General features: G+C 44.7%; 1 protein-coding gene across 4 annotated transcripts in view; it reads right to left on the bottom strand.

Annotated features, from left to right (window-relative positions):
• Positions 1–23,452, bottom strand: part of LOC135898025 (dopamine receptor 2-like) — a 378,795-nt gene that overhangs the window by 127,856 nt on the left and 227,487 nt on the right. For all 4 annotated transcript variants that reach the window (XM_065426743.2, XM_065426744.2, XM_070530694.1 and 1 more), the window contains exon 2: positions 20,715–20,791. The gene's annotated coding sequence lies outside the window, so the exon portion shown is untranslated. The remainder of the gene's footprint in view (positions 1–20,714; positions 20,792–23,452) is intronic.

The following is a 23,452-nucleotide window of genomic DNA, read 5'->3' as shown; positions in this document are numbered from 1 at the left end:
CTAGCTGAATATGTCGCAGTAGTCAGAACAAAAAAATAATGCTGAACTTTATCAAAGACTTTGGCGAGGTTAACCTGAAGAAGACCCACTTGATTCATGCTACCCTCTATGCACTCAAAGACTGAACGTGCGAAATGAATATTTGTCTCTATAGAGCGTCCTCGAATTCCGCATGTTTTATGGTCACCTAGTAATTCAGCAACCTCTTTGTAAGTACTTTTGCAACTATTTTATAATCGATGTTACATAACGATATTGGCCTATTCCGTGTACTCTCTTTGTTACTTCAATATCAGTGCTCTTCGGCATTAAGCTTGTGTGGCCCTGGTAGAAAGACAGAGGAAGCTCACGATATTTATAGGCTTCTTTTAAAAGCTGCTCAAGAAAGGGACACAAATTTCCTGTAAATTTATACAAAATTCACCACCGATTTGTTTTCCGGCAGAGTTTCAACTGCAAACTTAGTTTCTTCTCTAGTTATTGGTCCGTCAACGCTAAATTGATTATCATCTTGTCAGTGTGGCACAAGGGAAATGAATTGATCGGCTTTTTCTTCGTAACCATTCTGAAGCCTCAATGCAAAGAAAATATTTTTATAATGATCTGCAAACATGGTTATTATTTGCGATGTTTCTGTGTACATGATACTACCAGATTCAATTTGCAATATTTGCTTGGAAAGCGCGTATCGCTTTTCATCACGGGGAGCCCTTTTTGTGGGCTCCTCATCTGTGAAACGAGTTGTGCCTGAATGCACCACTTCTCCTCTATACACTTCCGTCTCATATTTCTGCATTTGTGCTCGAACTTTCGAAAGCTTGCAGTTTGTGAAGTGGGTCATAAAGGTAATGCTTTTCAGCATTTTTGTTCCTTTGAGACAGCTCAAATGATATAGTAATCACCTCATTTGTTACTCTCTTTGATTATTTCCCATTGAGGAAACAGTGGAAGCTGTCGAAATTGTGTTATCTCTGGAAATAATTCTTTCACTTTGTTTACAAAAAAATTCAGAACCTAGTGTGCTGAGTTTCAACAATGCCCAGTTTGGAGAAAACTTGCAAAGTTTTCGGGGACACCATGAAAAAGCTATCAAACAAGCTATCTGTGAAATATACAGGCTTCACGGCGTAGTGGTCAATGTACGACCAGAGATTCGTCGAAACATACCGGTGCACACGATCAAGTCGAGCGTGAGAGACACGGTGAAAGTGTGTAAACCGCATTCGATTGTAGTCACCTGTTAATTGCTGAAGCAAAGCAGCACTTGCATTATAACGATTCGTTAGATATGACTGATCTCTAGGATTACAAACAGTTGAAGTCTCCCAACACTACCATATCTCTGGCAGTGTCTGGGAGCGGAGCGAAAAAGAGGAAAAAAGCCTTCCTGTCACTCGCTTTTAAGGGGGCATAAACGCAAATAAACCACCAAAAATTACCGGAGCGAAAAGAGAGGTCACAACATATAAAGCAGCCTCCCCTATCAACACGTAGCGACAATGAACATTGACTTAACTGCTTTCAAACTAACAAAAAACATTCAGCGGAAGCACAACATGCTTGGCTAACGCACTACCTAGTAATCTGGTTGAAATGATTGCAGCGCAAGGTTGGCATCGTCAGTAGACTAAATCTTGGTCTCTTGCATTGCACCGACATCAATTTCATGCTGTGTACGGCCATGTAGAAACTGCTGCTGATGCCTTATATTGCGCAGCCCACGCACGTTGAGTGTCGCTACACATAAGGGATCGGTGAAGGCGGTAGCCATTTTGCTCACCTAAAGATATTGTTTTTCATCACCCTTGGCAACAGGTGAATCTGTGGTCTCGCTCCCTTTGCATTTCTTTTCGACACTCTTCTGACTGCGCTGACAAAACCGCCGTGGCACACCATCGCCAGGGAAGGGAACTCATTGAGCAGTTGAAGGCACTTTCTTGCCGGCCTGATCTGCTCTCCCTGTTGATTCGTCGTTGCATGGTGCTGGATGCTTCCTTGCCTGACTGCTGTCCATCGCCTATTATTCTGCCTTGTAGTCAACAGGGGGCTTTTCTTTGAGGTTTCCTAGGCCACGTGTGCAAACCGAGTTATCATCGCTTGTAGGTTTGTTAGTATTACTTGGGTTGCTGTGCCTGTTCGGCAATGGCTCTGGACACTCCGGTTCTTCATCCCTGGTGCCGCCTGTAGCTTCTTCAGCGGCATCGACTACCTCTGTAGCATCCATGCAACGAAGGCACAGAGGAGGCCTACCGAGGATAAGCACCAGACACTGCTGTCCATAAATGGACATAATGTGTGGCACTGAGCTTACGGTGACAGTAGCCTTGAGCGCCAAAGAACTACCTTGGTCCCCCACTGTTCCATACCAGTGCACCTCTACACCTCTCTCTCCACATACTTCACCTGACCGTACGCCTGCAACGCCTCTTCAACGCATCGAGGTTCAAGGTGAGGTGGAAGCCATAGTAACTGAAGCTTGATATTTTTCGTCTCCGGACCTGTCACCATGAACTTCTGTGCTTTGGCACGAAGCTTACCATGGGCGACGGGTTTCTGCTCCGCCGCACGTTTTGCGTAGGTATGCATGCATATATGCCTCATTCGATGCTGTCCGACACCTATAATATCGGTAGTATTCACTATACTACAAGGAAAACATCTCGGAAGTCAGAAAGTCGGAAGCTAGTCTCGAAAAGGTCTGTCAGGAAGACGCTGTCTAAGTGTACAGTGTAGTTGGAACCTTTGATCCCGTGCCTGAGTGGATTTCGCATTTAGACGCTTGTGTTTGTTTGCCCGATTTTTGGACTTTCATTGGACTGTGTAGCATGTGTGCATTTGTTTTTCATGTATGTCTAAATGTATAGTAACTAATTTTCTAATTTTCACATGACACAACTGATAATCCCACGCAATAAAGAAAACAAATAGGCTGTTCAAACCATAAGGTAGGACACCCGGTTTCTGAGCGCGGGGTCGTAGGTTCGAAACTTACCATCGCCAATGTTTCACCTTTCTAACTTATTTTGTTTCATACATAATTTATAGCGATTCGTCTCACGTGACGGACGGACGGACAGGTTTCCTCATTGGGTAGGCATAGCAATGCTTACACATCCAGAAGTGCTGCAATATTTTGCTCTAAGCACATCGCTGGCCCGGGCCATCTTCGATCTTGGCACAGGAGAGCTGACAGCGCCATTTCCTGCCAGCTGTCACGGATTCCTTTCTCGGACGTTTGCCTAGATATCCCCGGAGGCTTCAGGGGATTCAGCCTACGGAGAATCGATAAGGAATTTCTCATTTTGATTCTCATTCCTGTGTACGCTTGCTTCGTATTGCGTTCTTAGTCGCATATCTTGTTCAAAAACCTTCGCGTCGTACGTAACGTCATGCAAACAATGCTACGAGAAGGATATATTTTCTCAAAGGGATAGTCCTTCGGTGCGAGCGGAGAAAGGCGTGGCGTTCGACCACATATATGTTGTTCAATTACGAAATGACAAACTTAAATCTCAGGCTAAGGTTGAAAATGAAGGCAGGGTGTGTTTTTGTCTTTAATAGAGGTTTTACTTAAGTGCGGTGAAAAAATTTGGCATCAGCCGCCAGCGCAGAGGCTTTAATTACCGCGCTGCTCAGTGCCTCTCCCGTTTCTCAATTCCAATTTCTGCAATATGTGCTACGTCACTAGTCTAGGCGTAGTGCGTGAGCACACATTTGTTCATGCAGAGCGTAATTTTGCTGCGCAACCATATTACGGTTATCACGCGTACTATCATTTGTTAGATCTTAAGGAAACGCATTCGTGCTCGCACAAGGCACACACGGCAATATTGTTGAAAATATTTTCTGCGACTCATCTCTGTTTCTCCTAATTCATGGTATCTTCGAATGGTTGCCTCCGTCCTCTGAAGCAGATTCGGGCAGATCCGGCGTTCCACGAACGCAGGCGCAACGTGCGACTCGCTCTCGGAGGAGGAAATAGTAGACGCGAAACCACGTGACTACTGCCAACGTCCTATGGTTCGCCTATCCAAAGCTCCCGGCGCTGCCGGGAAAAACGGTGGACGCGCCGGTGGGACGAGCGTTCGTCGAGCCGCCAGGATGCAGCGGCCTAGGTTGCCTAGGTTACGGTGGACGGTCGCCAACGTCGACGACGCTGTGCTGTAATGACGTTTCGGGAAACGCTCTCAATCTCGACGGCTGCTCCGACGACACGGCTCGGAGCGCCTCAGAGCGCTCGAAGATGGAGGAGAGCCATCGAAAAAACCAGCCGAATGCAAGGCGCGCACCATCTTTCAACCAGCCGAAGACAACGCTACTCGCGAGAGTAGTCTAGAGCGCTCCTAAACGGCCGGCCGAAAATGCCATTTCTTTCATTCACTCCCACCATGGACTAGGCAGGATATTGTCACGTAGTAGCGACGGTCAGGACACAGTAGAATGTCTGTGATTGACAAAACGAACTTTTTTATTGGGCGAACCCGTGCCGACAAAAAACAGGCTACACTCCTAAGTAGAACGATAGCGACGACAACAGTCGGCGATCATCGAAAATCTGATCTACGGGGCAAGCGTGTTGGCTTTTATGCATGAGTCTTCGAAGGTTCCAGAGCGCATGGTTTGATTTACGCAGTTTGGTATATGGTAGTAATACATACATCTTTGACATTTCGAACATTTACAGTGCAGGTTCAGCTTTCACTTTGATAATTAATAACTGCGATGTTTCTTTTTGTGACAATAAAGGGCTATGTGATAAATATTACGCTATTGTTGTGCGTTACTTGGGTGTGTTTTTTAAAACAAGCAGAGTCTGAAGTAATAAACGAACGCGCATGTATTGCATGTTTATTTTATTTTACCTTATATGCATATATGAGATCGATAACAGCCAATAGAGGTGTAGTTCTTGGTTCAGCCAGGCATAGGCTTGTGAATTTTAGTATAACCTTGGTGGCACGTAATTAGGTTAATCATTTTGATAGTTACTTTGAAGTTATAGTAGAACTTACTGAGTGAGGGGTGAAAAAAAATTGTTAATGGTGTTGCCTGTGAAGCTCGTTGAGAAAACAATGTATGTCACTCTTTTCGTAAATTACACTCAAAATAAGGATGGTACCAATTTTTGAAACGCGCAATCATTTCACATATAAAATCGTCCCGTCATACACACGCACATATTGAATTACCCAGTGCGGGAAGTATTTCAGGACGATTCATCTTAGTTAACTGACTAATTCAGCGGAATACTAAAAAATACTCTAAGGATGACTATATGACGTCAAACCATATGCAATTGGTTTCATTCAGCTGCAGCTAACCACTTTTTTAAAATCCCTGGTTAAAGTTACGTGAACCACCTCGTATATATATGGGCGCTTAATACAGTCTACACCAACTTCTCTGTCATATATCGAGCCCAGTTATTCCACATTAGCAGCGTTCAGTATGATGCAAGAGGTGAAGCCGTACGTTGCCGTAGTCGTCTTACACGTCGATCACAATGGCTTAGTGATCGCCACCTTCTTGGATGTCACGACATCCTTTGTTCTTGGGGTGAGAAGAAAATTCATGCGAATTCTTATCTGCCTCAAGGACAAATAAGCCTTGCCTACTGGTTAGAATGAAGGGATATGAATATTTCTGGGTCGAGTTTGCCAATGAATAACTAATTCATTGCCTGCTATGGCATCATGCCCCGTGACACAATGCTATACGACTTCCTGCTTTCTTGGAGTAGCTTGGGTTAGGCCCTGTAGTACTCCACACATTATACTTGCGTGTGATTGCCTATTAACCGATATGTTCTATACATGGAAACGTAGTGTTTTGTATGCACAAGCCAAAGCGACACGATTGTTTTTCAGGAGACCTACACTACAATCAATACAGCGGTAATAAGTTAAAGGCTCGCGGAATCTTTTTCCTCTCTTTTTGTTGCAGTCTTCCAGAATGATTTGTACCGAAGCTACGCATATATATATATATATATATATATATATATATATATATATATATATATATATATGGTGGTAGAAGATATGAAAGCCATCGTTCCTTTCCCTTTTTCCCTGCACCTGCCGTTGTTCTTCTAGCGAAGTGAGAACTCTCATAAGTTACTTGCTAAGAAAACGCTGCATTCGATAAGAAGGGGAAAATGGTGGTTCATTATATTTAAGTTCTTTCAACTAGATTGCACTAAACGCTCTTCTTTTCAATTACACTAACCGTTGTCGTGTTCTTGCCAGAACTTAGAAAAAACTGCTGCAGGCTTTATCAGGACCAATAGCATATGTCTTGTTAGCTAACCCATCAACATCGACGAAGACCTTCAAGTTTTCTGTTTAGCATTCTTTCAGCGTGCGGCGTCATTTACTGTGCTTGTGTGCTTCACAAGCGGGCGCACGTGTGCGAATCACGGCTAAAAAAGGAGAGACTTTGCCAGACGCGCATCTTCGGGTGCGTAAATTAATGCCAGGACAGCGCCATCAGGTGCAGCTGCCTGTCATTGCGACGGAAGTCCCGGCAGCGAGAAGCCGCATCATCAGAGCCGCAAATAGGCGGCAGAGGCAGCATACGTGGGAAGAACGAGGGCGAAACAAGAAAATGGAGCGTACACGTCCGCGTTGACACGTAATTCAGTCTCGCTGCCTTCTTTTGCGTAGTTTTCTTCCACGGTCCGCTTTCGAAAGTAAACAACTCTGCTGCGACTGGGCTGTGCGGAGAACTGATGCTTAGAGCAAACGAAGCATGGCTGCTATAAGGTCGGAAATTGGACGGGGTAAATTGGTTGGTGCGCTGCATTGGTTCTGCTGACTCGACATGCCGAGCAAAAAATAAAGGAACCTGAAATAAAAAAAAAGCCCGTAACGACATGCCAGAAAGCGAAGTGTTACGTGACCGCGGTTCTTGAGTTAGTAACAATGGCGACGCTATCTGTTGACGTCGCTATACACTGTTTTCATTCAGTAACAATTTCAGTGCATGTCTCAGTTTATCTCTCCTTAAAGGATGCAGGCAAGTGCCCGAGCGAGGAGTAAAGACAACACAGCCCTTATATTATCCCCCACAATATGTCTTCGAAGCGCGGCAGCACGGAATTAGCCTACTAACCTCACATCCTGTTCATGCAATCTGTAATTGAGAGGCACATTCGCGGAAATGTTCTTACACTATAAATGCCAGCAAGTGCAGTTGCGAGTTAATCTCGCAATGACATGTAGCACATGTCATTAGTGAACGGAGGATATCCGTGAGAGAGAGAGAGAGAGAGAGGAACCCTAACACGTAACTCTAGCCTAGGTCCACCAGTGGCAAACAGCACGTCCTCACCAGCGGTGAAAACGCGCCTTTCGGGCCTTTCAAACTAGTTTCATGCCGCTCGCCGCGGACAGGGCCGACCAATGAGCGGGGGAGAGAGATGCCGGTTCTGCAAAGGAAGAGACGCCGTGAGGAGCTACAACTGTCTCACAGCATCGCTCGTCCCAGTTGCAGTCATTTCAGCCGAAGGCAAGTCTATCACCTGCTAGCCACGGCAGCAAACACGCCTGCAAGTGTGGTCATTCCAAATGATGGCGCGTTTTGCCGTCAGCCACTGGCCGCCCGCGGTTAGCCGCTAGTGTGGCCGTGCCTGTACGGACTTTGTGAATTCGGCCACTGAACGCGATCGGTGCGTTGCGTCTTTGACTTATAGGCAGTGCAGTAAGATAAAAAAATAATACTGGTGCATAAGTGACAAAGCTTTTCGTTTGTAAGTGCTGTTTACTATTGGTCGGTCGTCTTCGCTGACAGTATATCGAACATCACGATTGGCTGGTATTTGCTCTTCCCTACAGCTCTAGCGCAATAACTCTGGGCTGAACAGGTCCATGGGCCAGAATCCACAAAGCTTTTCATGCGTAATTTTTGTCTCTTGTGGCCGGCCGCCTTCGCTAATAAATCTTCGCTTTGCATTATGGGCGACACTCCAACTTTTCTTATTTTTTCGCCCTATTACGAGCGTGATGCTGATGATGGTGAGATGGCCTAATAAGGACGCCAACTTGATGCACGGCGACGTCTGCATAAAAAAAAATGGCTGATGGACATCGCCAATTCATTTTAGAACCTCGCTACCACTTACAGGGATGACATCAAATCAAACGCTCAGCACCGAAACGCAAACACTTGGCTGTGACAGCAACAATGGAGTGCTTAAGTTCCCGGCCACGGTTTGAAGCAACAACATGGTTTAGAACTTGCCTTACATAATTAAACTTCATCCGGGCTAAAAGAACCACCAAATTTATCCTTGTGGTCTCTATTGCGTCGAACAATGTAAACGTGCTTGACTTTGGGGTTGTTTTTCTGTCTGTCTGTCTCTCTCTCTCTTTCTCTCGCTCTGCGTGTGTGTGTGTGTGCGTTTGCGAGTATTTATCACTGTTGACTTGTTTATTTGTTTTATATTTGTGTCTCCAACGTGACGCTTATACTGCTTGCCATACTTCACCACGTATAGTGTCTTAATCGCTACATTTAACGGTTGGGTGGCTTCATATTGCTGCACGACGACAAGCAGGGCGGAAAGTGCAACCCACCTCGAGCCTGGCACATAGGCGATCCATATAATGCACACCCAAGTTCGTTTTACTACGCCAGGTGCTCACGAAGGTGCGGGAAAATTAAGAGTGGCACGACTGAATCCCCTAATTGCCGCCATGTTTCTCCTGACAGGGAGTGCGAAGTAGGTTGTGTGCTCGTGTCCTGAAGACACAGAGCAAATTGCGTTAGCAGGGCTCGTTTCTTCTACATTCTTTGTCTAGGAAGGAAGAACAATGAATTCGCTGCATTCGATTATTCTACTTGCGACTCGGTCGTTGATGCGTGAATAACGCGGGAGCTTACGGGAGCTTAAGTTTGCGGTGAAAGCATACACTTATGTTAGGAATCTCCGGCTTGCCGGACGGCAAGCCGAAGATACCACCTCAGTCCAAGGACTTCGAACCGCCGCCTGAGGCCACCACAACCAAAACTGCCGGATCAATTTTTTTATTAAAGTTTATTTTCTTCTTTTTTTACAATCGAAACTGGGCTGCTTTTCTCGTGCTGCGTTCGGGAATCAGAAAAAATTACCGGTCGACTGCGATTTCCCAATTCAAATAAATGACTAGCGAAGAAATGCTCGCGTTAAGCCACTGCTTGCAGATGTCGATAGGATTTGGTGCAACATTTTTTTTTATTTTCGCGATAAAAAATCAACAAGGATCGTAAAGTTGCAAAAGAATTAGAGTGCCAATTAATGAAAGCTTTCTATCTCCTAGACAAAAACAAACAGAGAAATACCGTTCAAATTAATTGTACAAAACAGACTATTTCTAGCAGATCCCGTCTGTATAAAATATAGCGCACGACCAATGAATTCTCGCCGTTCTCCAGGATACCCATAAGGAATTTCGCGGATTTCTCTAATATATCTTGCCGAAATCTCTCAGAGCTTTCACAGGTTCTAAAGCTGCCCAGTGAGCCCAGCGGCCCTTCACACCTTTGTATTTATCCGTGCTCCCAGTCGGTCACTGGATGAATGTTTAACACTGCGGTTGATGTTAGTTGTGCGTACCCCGTGGTTAACGCGACTCTCACAAACCGAAACACTCGATCGCTGAAGAAAACCGTACCAATGTAGGAAACACCTCCAGGGGCGCCGGAGCCCCACTATGGGTGTGTTGCAATTCTGGCCAGCATCGGATACAGTCCACGTAGACAACTAAGGAGACAGCCGAGACAGCTTCGAGGCAGTGTAATGGAACGCTTTCCGAACCGTCTGAAAGACGTGTGAAAGAAGCTTCTGCGACATGACGCCACCTCACGGCGACAAGAAATAGCTGAGAAAAGCATGCATTATTTCTGTATTTTAGGTCTTTGTCCCGGCGAATCTATGAAAAACAAGATGTGACTTACATTAAGGGCGCAGGAAAGCATGTCTACGGTTTCTTGTGCGCAGACGACCTTCCTGTCGGCTTTCCAAGCGTCCTGCTCAGCCGCCATCTTGTTTGGGCAGGAATGTAGCCTGCGTCGTTACCGACTTGGATGCTGTCTTCGCGAAGCCGTCTACTTTGACGTCTTCGTGAGAACTCGAACGAGACTTAAGATGGCCGCTGTCTGGTTAGCCATCTACTTTGCCGTCTACGGCGACTATTGGAACACAGCCTATGCTGTCAGTCTGGCGCCACATTGTTTGCTGATATAGTCCGGCGTTTCCGGCGTATCATGCAGGCAGCGCTCGGTACCGTCGGATTCGCCAGCCGGCGATGCCAGGAGCGCCGAAAACTTGCTCTGTGTTCAGCATGCCCAGCGTGGCCCGCAGCAGCGTGGTGACGGGCTGTTGCCACAGCGCATGCGAGGAAGCGCGCGGCGGGAGAACGCTTTTTCGCTCGGTGCCAGGCGCAAACTGAGCGCGCACCCTGCACTGCCCCCGAATTGTAGGCACGAAGCTCAATGTACTTCTCGCTGGTGTTGCCGACAGGCCAAGATGGGGTAGGTTCTTTACAGTACGTTACAGAGGGGTCTGCTCTATGTTCCGCCTAGCCATGGAGATAAACTGTCCTATAACCTCAAAATGGATATGTTACAATAATAATAAAAATGGCGGTAACAACGTGTGATTATCAATTGGTCTGCGGCCGCTAAAGCGGCATCTACATTTTCCGCACCCACACTGCGCGCCGCCTCGCTCCGCTCTTCCTGCCAGGCGTTGAGGTGAAGCATAACAAATAGTAACGTGCACTGCAGAAGCTAAGAGGACAAAATGACATACAGATATGTAGAATAGGCACGTCTATGTTGCTAGGCGACCCCTGTCTGGGCGGCGCATATGCAGAGCGGACCCTTCTCGAGCGTACTATAAGGAACCTTTCCCGGACAACCTAGCAGACTATGTACTGTTCTTAAGGGGACTATGCACTGTGCTTAAAGTAGCAAATGTTCTCTTCTGGGGGGCATCAAAGCGCGTCGAACGCTGTCGGTAACGCTGGCTGCAACGGCCTCGTGCGCGACCGATGGCAGCGCTGCGAACGGCGTTACGCTGACGTCACCTGAGAGACTCGCCCTTGTTGACTGCTATGCAACGGCTAGAATAGCTGCATTTTCACTCATTTACTCGCGCTCTGACTGCATGCTTGCATAGCACAGACCTCTCTAATAGTAACTCTATTCTTCAAGACAAGGTTTTCCTTTTTGCTGACTTCAAATGCCAGCATTAGGCAGACAACAAACGTCCTATATTTCATTCATGTTCCATATAACGACAGCCGTCGGGGTCAGAGACATGATCTCGTGACTAAGTCATAAACATCAAGCCGAGTGAGTAAACGAGAGTCTACGCAGCTTCGGAAGCGAATCTCAATCTCAGAGTTCATTAGCAAAAGTTCGCGACGAATAGGCGGCATTGATGGTGAACTGTAAATTTCATATTTCGCTCATAATTCTATTCACCTTATGCCGGATGTATAAAATTTTGCTGACAAGAAGTATCAGAGAATATTTTGTCAGAGAAATATAATTTCTCTGACAAGCGGCTTATCTAGCGTATTAGTTGCGTCACGCTTCACGTTTCTCAATCGTCGAGCAGGCTTTACATTATTTTCTTGCAAATAAATCTAATTACTTGATTTCACAGCGGAAATTTACGTTTATTTAGGTTAGCATGATTGCACTATTTCAGCTCATCGTACTTTCAGGCGATAGAAAACCATTCGAAAACCTGCGCTTTATCTGCGTGAAAATAAAAATATTGTTATAAAATTAAAACATAGAAAGGTCAATCTTCAAGGCAGTAGGGGTGCGTAGAATTCATTGGGTCTGTGTGCGGTCGCCCTATTTCCCTCGTCTGTTAATCGCTCCAGCTCCTTATTCGGTCAAGAACCAGCAAACTCAAACATCTCAACGTTGTTGTCTTAGTCTGACACTTGTACGACGTCCTTATAGAACAAAATGTACTCAAAACGGTTATCTGAGGAGAGGTTGTCGCCCGTTCTTGTTTCGCCACAACTAATTCTCATCGCTGGAAGAACCTCGCTGATGAACCATGCCCGCTACTCGTAGCATGAGCAAAGAAAGAAGAGTCGGGATACACTGAGCAGACTAACGTTAAGTTGCCGAGCGGAGTCATGTTGGAAGTAATCAAGTATAGTTGTCTTGTGGTGGTCGACACTGCATGCCACACAATACTACATAACTCTGTCTGCTTTGTCCACTAATATCGTCCGCCCTTCTACAAGACGTCCGACATTACACAACTACTGCTAACCTATGGATGTGTGGTCGGCGTCACGGCTTGAAATGCAGACGACAGCGCTTCGATGCGAGTTTGGTCATTCTTATGGCATTGAAACCAACCCTATAAGTCCAATCAATTGATAATATACTCTCCTCGTACATTACTTTTTATTTGATTTTGGAGAAGCGTAAAAATTTTCTGTGGTTAGTAAAAGACGCACAAAATTTCACGGACTCCTAAGATCTCACACTCAACCATGTGCGCACAATTTCACATCGAATGCACATGAAAGTGGTCAACGTGTCTTGACTACGCTTTCGCGAACAGACGCCGCGGCTGGGCTGCGATTGATGTCCCGTGAATGTACTTTGCCCCTGTGGGACTCGAACGTTTCACCATGTGTCGTTCGCGTTCGTTGTCTCCGGACATACGGATGCACCTACTGCTTGGCTTACCATGACGTGGACAGACCATGCTGTACCCTCTGTGGCTAGGCGTTGCATTTACAAACTCATATGCTTTCCGTATAGGAATGGCCAACAGCTAGCCCTACGTGCGACAGGTGCAACATCGATGAGACGCTCGCACATATTATCTGTGTCTGCCCGCGATATAGTGCCCAGAGATAAGTGATGTGCAGAGTACAGGACCAGTTGGACAATCGTCCACTATCAGAACTAAAAGCTTTAGGTCAGTACTCCCAAAGAACATCCACGCTGAAGGTCATATACCCCAGTCACACGGGCACTTTCAAAGTCCTTTGAACCAAAGATCCAAAGTCCTTTCAAAGTCCTTTGAACCAAAGAACGAACCGGAGCAAATATTCGCAATAAGATATTTAGAATGGTTAGATACATTCGTACATAGAAACAAACAAACATAGATACATACGTACATACATCCACCGGAAAGAGCCTGAAGTACCCTAAGACTTCTAACGCATAAAAATCAAGGAAGAGATTGATAGGACGAGCTCCGTTACTGCCGTAGGTAACAATACAAGGCAGATATAGACGTCTCTCTCCTTCTTTCTCTCTTTCTTTCTTTCTAAGAAAGAGGAAAGAAAAGCCAAACAAGCACGCTTTACCGGTACGCATGCACAAGCACGCATGCATTACCGATCAAAACAGAAAAGCGAATTGATTTTACATACGTGTAATCGGTGACCATCAAGGATTTTAGACATCGCGACAACTTTCGTATTCTTCAGCTAGCAGTCCTCTTGTTTTTTGTGTAAAAGCTTGAGTTGAAGTTCCACACTCCAGTAAATGTGGTATGGTGGGTATTTACATTTTGTGAAGTTCATTGTTGGTCTCCGTAATCGGTGCGTGATCAAGGTTTGTACATTAAGCTCCTGCGTAGTCCGCACGGGGTTTATTTCACACAATATGTGTCCAATAAAAGTGACGTATTAATGCGGCACTGACTTAATATCTCCAAACACAGTTTGTGTCGGTATAGTTGCTTGATAGGCAATATATTTTTTACCTTTTAAAATGTGGTCCTCTGAACTATTAGAAATTGCAGGTGCTGCGCGCCTCTGAAAAAAATTAGAAGGGAATTACGGTTTCTGTGGGTCGTCGTTAGCCGCGCCAAGAAACTGTATGCTAGGCCTGAATGCACTAGAGCATACTAAATGTCAAATCTAATATTCGATAATAAAAGAAATAGTAATAATAAGAGAAGTTTCAATAGTAAGAGAACCGATTAAGGTGATGTAGGCAAAATGCTCGACTAATAAACATGTATACATTACCTGATGAGCTCAAGCAAGCTAGGTGACTATTCATCACCGCCCAGTTTCGAAGGGAATGCCAGTAAATCATCATCGTTATCGCGGAATTATATTTTCACAAGCGTAGCGTAACTACGCTGCGGTATGACGCCACGCACGCGCGTTGCGCTGGACTACATCCGCGCCTCATACGCGGCTACAATAGCGATGCGATGCTGCGCTTGCTGTGGCAAGCGGCAGAACAAGGGTAGCAGTGATCGTAATGCGCGTATTGAGTCTAGAAGCTAGGCAACAATAGTAAATGAGAGGAGGGCGGACAGCAAGTACGAACAAGTATCAGGCCGTGAGCAACCATTTCGCGCTCTTGATTTGATTTTGATGCTTCTCATCTTGAGCATGAGGGAAGCACCAAAGCCCTTTCTGCTGTTCGAATAAACTAGGGGTTGGGCTTCTAAGTTTAAAAGTGCAAGTCCGTCATTTAATTTCTTTAACATGCTTTTATCTAACCGACATAGTATATAAGGCACTGAATACGTTAAATCTAGGCCAAAATGCATTTCTCTTTGATGCAGAGCCTCACTGGTTGAACCCGCGCAATGGTCTTATGATTGATAGTTGCGCTCCAATCGTCCATTCTCAGGCTGTTCCTGGCGTACAGTTCGCGGCATCTACGAGATTCCGACTTACGACAACACACCTACCCATTGGACTTTTTTACTAGACCGCAGTATGCTTGTCAGATGTACAGCGTCTCGACAATGGTTGGGAGCGTCTTTTCTCATTGTTGTTAGTGTAGTTTAGAGCTGTATCATCATATCTTTCTATACTTATGATGGTTAAAACCAAGAACAGTGCTCCTCTGAAGCACAAGTCGATAGACCCGAATAAAATAGTAGAGTGTCTACAGCTACACCGACAATTTAAGACTTATAATAAAAATTAAGTATATTAAACAGGCCTATAATTAGGTCTGGCGTTAAAACATACGTCTACGTGCACAAGGCAGCTGCGCAAAACACTTAGGGAGATCTATTTAGGGTGGCACCGACCAGTTCCTGTCGTATTAAAGCTTGAGAGTTTCTCAAAGCACATATCACGAATCGTTAGGCCGACTGCATTTTTAAGAAACCCTAATGAACCAGAAGTATTGCCGTCGTTTTAAGTATGTGTACCGCAGAATTTAGAGATATCTTGCGAGGCGATAATAAAATTGGGCAAAAAATGTTGGCTGGTAGAGCTGCGAATTATAATTAACCATCGTTCAAAGCTGACGAAAGGGGAAGAGAGAGAGAGAGAAAGTTTAATGATATCTGGAGAAGTTAGCTTACGGTGACATGTTTTACGTGTCACCAATATGTTTAGGTGGGGTGACAAAGCGAAAGGAGTGACATAAAAAAAATACCAAAGCGCGAATACTAACGCATGCACTAACAAATAGACAAAAAGAATAGTTATTTACAGCGTCTCACTAGAGGTCTGTATCCCGCAGGAATGCGCTTATCCTTGTCGCCCTTTTGTGCCCCGTGTCTACTCTTGTGCTAGTCACTTCAGCATAGAATGCTATAAGCGCTTTAGTGCATGGGGCATAGTTGAAATTCCACGGACACTACCACTGTTCGCAGGAACGCCCCGCAGCTGAAGTGTCTCGTCGCATATGATAGCAGCAGGCGGATCGTGTTCATCTTGTGTGCGCTTTCCGACAGGCAGATGTTTGGGACAGTTGGCACATCGTGAATAAGCTAAAATAGCGCAAATTAAGCGGGACTGAACGAACAGAACGGGAAACACGAGCGCTATCCGCTGCCACCTTCCAATGGTTAGTCGGAAGGCGGCATCTACTTTTGCAAAGAAAAACTACTTTTACATATCATGCGGCTTCCAGCTCAACCAAGAAGTAATATTGGATCCATGATGTATTTCTTATGCTACACAAAACGAGCATCTTGCGGAACATTATACTGTGGTCGGTGACAAAATCGATGCTCCAACATAATTTAATCTATGGTATGAGCTGCTTCACAGACAATTAGGCCTACTGTACGTTTAGTTCAGGCAATTTAAAAAAGAAATGTGCTGAAAGGCATTGAGTCATGTACACAACTGGGTAAATATACGTATATGTACATTATGTTACATTTGCAGTATATCATGAAATTCAGGGTGTGACGGAATCCCGTCTGGTTGGGAAGAGGCATGACGAAAAAAAAAAAGGATTACGAACAAGGGTCCCATGCGGGAGCCGAAACATATTTTAATTTTTCACTAAAACATTTTTCTTGTACGGTGTTACCTTTTTTGTTTTGTTTTTTCGTCACGTGTATATCATATATGTACTGTAGAGTGGGTTTTATGTATACGCTACATGTACAAAAGCACCGGTGTGAAAAGCACCGCATCTTCAAAACATTGAATCTACATAAGAGAAAGAGTAGCTGGCACTGCATTCACGCCCCAACATCTCCGTATTATGATGTCAATAAAAATAAAAGATTAGAAATGCTAATTATGTTTTGCGCAACACTGGAGCCCGCTCACCTCACATAACACGGCTCGGCGTTCGCGAGCCAAAGGAACGAATGCAAGAATGAACTTTATTAATCTGCGCATCTGAGACAGTCAGAATCAAATGCAGAAGCAAATGAAAGCAGCACATTGCGTTGCTTCTAGAAGAAAAAGGTCAGACGGAAAAAATTCGTCAGACGATGATAAGTGGGAAAACAGCTATCAATCAGACAATTTACAAACAATTGCCAAGAAGAGACAGACGACGATAGCAGCACCTGATGTATAAAAAAAACATAAGCATCTATTGGCGTGCACAATAAAATGCGTAAAGGAGACGCTGAATAGAGAAAGAAGAGCAATTTGCAAAAATCCCCCCCCCAAAAAAAATAATGCAAAAGAATTGTAAAGTGCAGTAGAAATAAGAAGAGAACAAGGCTAACTGCAGAGGAAGGCAAAACAATCAAAATTTTTAAATTTTCGGCACGTGATAAAGGTAGAGGGATGCTATATAGAGGCCGCAGAACAGCAGAGTGGCGAGATAAACGTGAGTCATGTGTAATCGGCAGTGGAAGATGGAAGTGGAGTTTCAGATGGAATGAGATACTGGTCAGACGAGACTAATAACAATTCGATGCGGCGCCATCCGACCACCAGAAAAAAAGATAACATTGAAAGGTTCCGTGCACGGCTGTAGAAAGTGTTAGTGGAACGACCTCTTACGGCAGGCAATCAGAACCTTCAGCAACAGTGACAGGGTAGCTGCATATTGTATGAACGCCGCAATGCATGGCAGCTGTTTATGCGATGCTGGCATTCAGATAGGGTCTCAGTTTGGGATGCTGAGAAACCGCTTCGTGCATGAGCAGCAGGGAACTTGAGCGAATGGGAATACCTGGAAGTAGTTGGGATGGTAGGCATGACATAGCCTTCGTAGTCTGGTGTGCCAAGGTCACAAAGAAAGACGGGCAAGAGGGAGCGCGAAACACACTGGCTGGCGGGGTATCCCGTTCAAACATCTCTGATAGCTTCCGGTTTTCTGCTCCTTGTAAAGAGTAGGTTTTCTTTACTTTTGTCTCTTTTCTCTGCGCTTTATGGCGAGAGGGAAGCTGGTGGCTTCAAAAAACGAAGAGGACGGGAAAACGACCACGGCGGCCGCCGTCAACGGCGTAACGGAAAGGACGGACGGACACGCAGTTATGATCTCTTAACTACCGTTGCAGTAAAACGACAAAAAAATACGTGTACTAACGCCTCATGGCCTATTTACGAACGTGAATTAAAAGCTATTACTTCAAAAAAATGTGATCGTTGGAAGGAATTTAGTTTTTCCAAAACTTGACTTATTTTTTTCCGAATACTTATTTTTCCTCAATTTACTTTACCTTTCTTTAAAAATCTATCTATGTGGCGTAATGCTTCGCCGGACAATGAAAGTCGAATATGAGTTACTGCGTGATGTACCTATGTTGCTGGGCAACTTTCTATCGCCTATCTTTCGCAACAAATCGGAGCATGTTATGTGACGTTTTCTCGTGTTGTATCTATAAGTGCCCGTACTTTTTCCGTACATTCGCGGCGTCACCATCGCCAGCCACCGTAACCGTATAACAACGCCCCAGTAATTTAATATCGTCGTGTCGTCATCGCATCGCTAAATGAATAGTCAGTCGAAGAACAAAATGCACCTTTGCCACGTTCGTGCCCGTGACCCATCATTGTCAGCTGTCTCCCCGTAACCTCAAAACGGTATACAGATATTTGCATGAAGAGGCTTCGGTCAAGGGAAGCCCTCGTTCCTGGCGTTACACGCATATGGATAGGCTCCACCAAGGCCAATGACAGCTATTTCAGCCACGGGCGTAAGTCACGGACATTTACCGCCAGTTACATACAGATACAGCTTGGTGATGGCGGCAACTGCCTGCTGATCGAGACCGGTAGCGGAGCCTCAGTATCCAGGGCTGGGTAATTAATCAGTCAACGCTACGATTAATCAACTGCTATTTTAATCACTACCTTTTGTGATCTCGAATAGTCTGTTCAAGTCACCTGAGCAATGTCAGGCAACCGTCGTCCCCGCTTTACCTGTTGAACAGCGGAGAACTGAACCACAGGCCCGACCAAGGAGGCACCTGTGCGCACGTCTATTAGAAGCGAGAACAAAAGACATCGCGGTTCGCGCTGCCCTTCAAGACAGTAGGATAAGTAGTCAAGGGAATAGCACAACTGCAGCTGGACCTATAAGATCTTGTGAATTTGATATGCTTGATATATGCGCTACTAATAAACGACAGCTCTCTATTCAAAAAACAAGGTTTCTTTCTTCTGCGCAGTTCATGTACAAAAAATGGCTGTGGCTTAGCTAAGGTTAAGCCCAGGATGCGAAGCATACTAGCCTTTATTTTAGTTGTTGAACCACTGTTTAGCCTGGTGAACTGCTGTTCCTTGGCTATATTTGGTTCGGCTAGACGAAGAAACAACTCATGCGTTACCCTGCTTCGCCTTCAAGAGTGGAACGCGACAGCGTTCCCGTCGACCCGCCAGCGACTACGCGCCCCGCATTGGACGCGGTGAGCGTCGAGCAACGCAGCGTTCGGCGCGGCAACGAAATGTGCGCCTGAGCAAGCGTCGCACGCCTGAGCCTTAGAAACAGCTCGTTTCTAAGGCAACACCGCATTCACTAGAGGCGCTTTTGTACCGCTTTGAAGCATCGTACTCGTGGCTCAGTGGTAGCGTCTCCGTCCCACACTCCGGAGACCCTGGTTCGATTCCCACACAGCCCGTCTTGCAAGAGTTGAGCCAAAGCCACTTCTCCTCTGTCGTGACGTCACGGTGTCACGTGATTTCATGGTCACCGCCGCGCCTGAGGAGCTGGGTTGAGCCCTCGTAATATGCTTCGCATAAAATTATTAGTTTCAAATTTTTTCAGCTCACATACATGAACAGACAAATCCGATAAATCGATGAATTATTCGATTAAAGGGTTCCGATTAATCAGGTTAATATTTTCAGTCAATACGCCGCCCTGGAGCCTACTATGTCTTTCGCGTCAAATGGCACGGTGCAGAAATACGTTTCCAGTTTGGGGCACAGTACACCTAACCCGTCATAATGCTTGCATGATGAGCACAACGAAAAGTTAACATGACTGCACTATACGTATATAAACGGAACAGTGACAGGTCAAATTATTAGAACGTATAGGGCCGCCTCGAGCTCCCACTAGCGTCACAAGAAACAAAGTGCTCTATCAACGGGTCCTTATAATTGCTCGCATTGCGGGTAAGGCCAAAATGCTTACGACGTCACACGTGGGCCAGCTTTCGACGCATGCTTGCAGTCTATAAAAAGACCCAACTGGGGCTTTAATACCGGATTAATCCCTTATTATGGAATCAGAAGCTCATCTCATTCAGCAACATCGACAGAACTTCTTCCCCCTCTTTCCCTTTCAGCACAGCTGGCGGTTGCTCTAATTCTTGTGGAGGGGGGGGGGCAGTGCTTCGAATGGGGGCGAGGCGAGAACGGAGTTCTCATTCTCTGTCCGCTCACGCTGAGCATTTCTTTGTGATCACGGACAGTCGCTTATTGTTCGCGCGCCTCGGTGCTCCGTCTTCATCTCTCAAGGGTTCTTTTTTCGCGCCAAAGGAGAGGGAACACGAGAAAGGTAGCCGGTTCCATATCTTTTGGCAGATATTGCGCGACTGTCGGACACCGTCAGCGGTGCTCCGGTGTTTTGTCTTTTTCGCGCGATTCACTGGGGCCTCGTTAGCGGCCCGACCACGCATCGGTCAGTCGAGGGCAAATTCAATAAGACCGGACCGAAGGGTCACGCTAGGCGACTCAGCGTACTTGGGCGCCACGACTCGTAGTACACACGCTGACCACGGCCTGCTGACCATATTGGGATCGCTCTGAAGAGAACCCACGTTGTTTTGCTGAAAATGCACGCAAAAAAGAAAGAAAAAAAACAGCGTAATACTCGGCATTCTACGAGTTCTACGCATAGACAAGAAAGAAAGAAACATGGTGGCAATGCACAAAAAAGAAAAGAAAACGAAACTACAAAAGCAAGGCAGTGCTATATAGGCGACAACCTTCACCATAAGGTGTACGGCGACAGATGTCGCCTAGTGCCCTTTTCTATTTCGCTGTATTCATTCCATTATTCCACTCATCGCCGAAAATGCTATAAGAATCGACAACAGCCCTATACCTCACCGAAATGGATGATCTTCTTTATGCAGCCGCCTCTGCGGTCTTCTTGCTTGCCGTGCCTTGTGTATACTCAGGTTCTTCTGGAAAGAAAAAAAAAAGAAACAAAGGACAGAGATAGTTTTCACCAAGTACATCCGGCTATAAAAAAAACATCACATATAACATACACACTTGCTTCGTTCTTTTCACGCACACATATAAAAGCACACAAAATGTCCTTGCGTATGCGTATATTTAGGTTGAAAAGAGGGCTAGCTATAGTTTCTGTGCGACATGACCGCTGCATTTGCGAAAGTGAAAGCTACGAGCACGCTATTTTGTCTCATTAAGGTTAAAAGTCACCTCCTTAAACGGCAAGGAGGGCGCCGACAAACTAAGGCTGATAATGTTATTGGAAACTCGCAATGCGCGCACCATTAGTCTGTTTACCATTCATGCAACGGCGCTGCTTATATATACACATATACACCGTTTCTTGCGCTTCGAGCTTCTTTATTGATTCACATACTCGTCTACCTAGCATTCACTGATTTGGGTCACTGAAATCAGTTCAAGACCAAAGCCACTACCAGGTAGGATTGAGCGAAGGACAGCAATAGCGCTTTCACTGCCGCTTCGTCGAAAAGATAAGAAACAAATTACGTCTTCGTGGCTTAAGCGAATGACGGTAATGTGGTAATTTCTGTTTAAGATACGTGAATATACGGTATTTTCAATACGAATCGAAGGCTCTTTGCTGTTCCATTCGTATTCGATTCAGGAATTCACTATTTGATATTGTAGAACATTCAATAAGGTTCGGTATAAAAAAGATAACTCTAATGAAAATCTCGGGTCAGAAAGACCAGCGCAAGCGGAGAATGTCCTGGAATATTCTGCTGCAGCGCAACCTGCAGAGAGGCACCAGGGCCCGTACTCACAAAAAAAATTCCTACGATAGAATTATTCGTAAGAGAACATTCCAGCCAATTCTGAAACTGGATATATCATTAGCCAAGCTAGGCGGCCGGCCAATGTTAAAGATCACTTACAACCGAAAATTTTTATAGATTCCGCCCCAGTTCCTCAAAGAACGCACAGAGCTGCCAACTTCTATGCAATAACTTCCAGTCATTCAATAAGAATGCCTCGATTATGAATTAGTTGCCCCGATTTAGGCAAAGCAAGTTTACCTTTCGTCAACCTCATCACGGTTGCACCTCTTTAAATGGACCTCCAGTGCTGCCCTATAAGCTACCCACCCTTACAAAAATGACTTTAGACTGTCTACAGAAAGTCTAGACTTTTTTAGACGACCTTGCCTATCTATAGATTTGGACTTTTGTTGATGCAAAGTCTATAGACTGACTATAGACGAAAGTCGATAAAACTTTTATTTCTTTTTGTCTATTCGCAGTCTATAGACGGTCTATAGAAAAAAGTCAATATGGTGTTCGTTTCTTTTTTGTCTACTTTCCCACAACAGACATCTATAGAGAACAGTCGATACAGTCTCTATTTATTTTTGTCTATTGTTTGTCTGTACACTTTCTATAGATAAAAGTCGATATGCTTTCTATTTATTTTTGTCTATTCGCAGTCTGTAGACAGTCTATAGAAAAAAGTTGATACGGTGTTTGTTTCTTTTTTGTCTAGTTCCTCTCTATAGACTACATATAGACGAAAGTCTATACAGCTTCTATTTATCTTTCTCTATTATTTGTCTATACACTTTGTATAGACTAAAGTTAATAAGAATTCAATCTTTTTTTTTCTATTCGCACTCTATAGACGGGCTATAGAAAAAAGTCAGTAAAGTGTTTGTTTCTTTTTTTTCTACTTCCCCTCTATAGACTACCTATAGACGAAAGTCGATACAATCTATTTATTTTTGTCTAATATTTGTCTATAGACTTTTTATAGACGAGAGTCGATAAGGTGTATATTTGTTCTTGTCTATTCCCACTCTACGTAGTTATTCAAACACGCACATGCATACATTCACGTACCACACACACACACACACACATATATATATATATATATATATATATATATATATATATATATATATATATATATATATATATATATATATATATATATATATATATATATATATATATATATATGTATATTGCTGCGCGACCGGCAGCTCGAGTCACATTGCGTGTAATCGCGGGCTTCTTCGCGCTCGGAAAAACACTTCTATGGAGCACGCGTTGAACAGAAAACTGTATCGGGAGTTTCTAATGTTGCTTTACAATTTTACCATGGAGGATTTTCTTCTAATTAAGATAATTGAGCAATTAATTAACACTAATTACCTAATCGGGGGGATGCAAAAAGTAAACTGAGTGTCTCTAAGCGATGGCAAACAACATTACCTTGGTTCTCTCCAGCTACGTAGCATTTGCATACCTTAAAACCTAGCTCAAATTAAGTGAAACACCCCGTATACTTTGCAATTCGAATTACTTTCCACGGTTTCCTATATCACTGCCGGTGAAGGCCATAGGGTGGGACGTCACCAAAGGTCATGTCGACTTGTGGGAACAGCACGTAAACGAATTGTGGTAAGGCGTGAGATGAAGTATAATACAGCCGATACTGTAAAATTCTTATTGCTTCAGGTTTACAAGGCGTCTATAGGCTGAGAATAGACAAACATCGTTAATCTGGGCCCAACCCGTGTACGCTGTAACCAAGCGCCTGCAAGTACTGGTGGGCAATGCAGAGCTGCGTTTGATATAAGGTACTGA

The sequence above is a fragment of the Dermacentor albipictus genome, chromosome 1 (assembly GCF_038994185.2).
Source record: "Dermacentor albipictus isolate Rhodes 1998 colony chromosome 1, USDA_Dalb.pri_finalv2, whole genome shotgun sequence".
Lineage (NCBI taxonomy): Eukaryota > Metazoa > Arthropoda > Arachnida > Ixodida > Ixodidae > Dermacentor > Dermacentor albipictus.
Note: the sequence above shows the minus strand (reverse complement) of the source record. Positions and strands in the feature narration are given on the sequence as shown.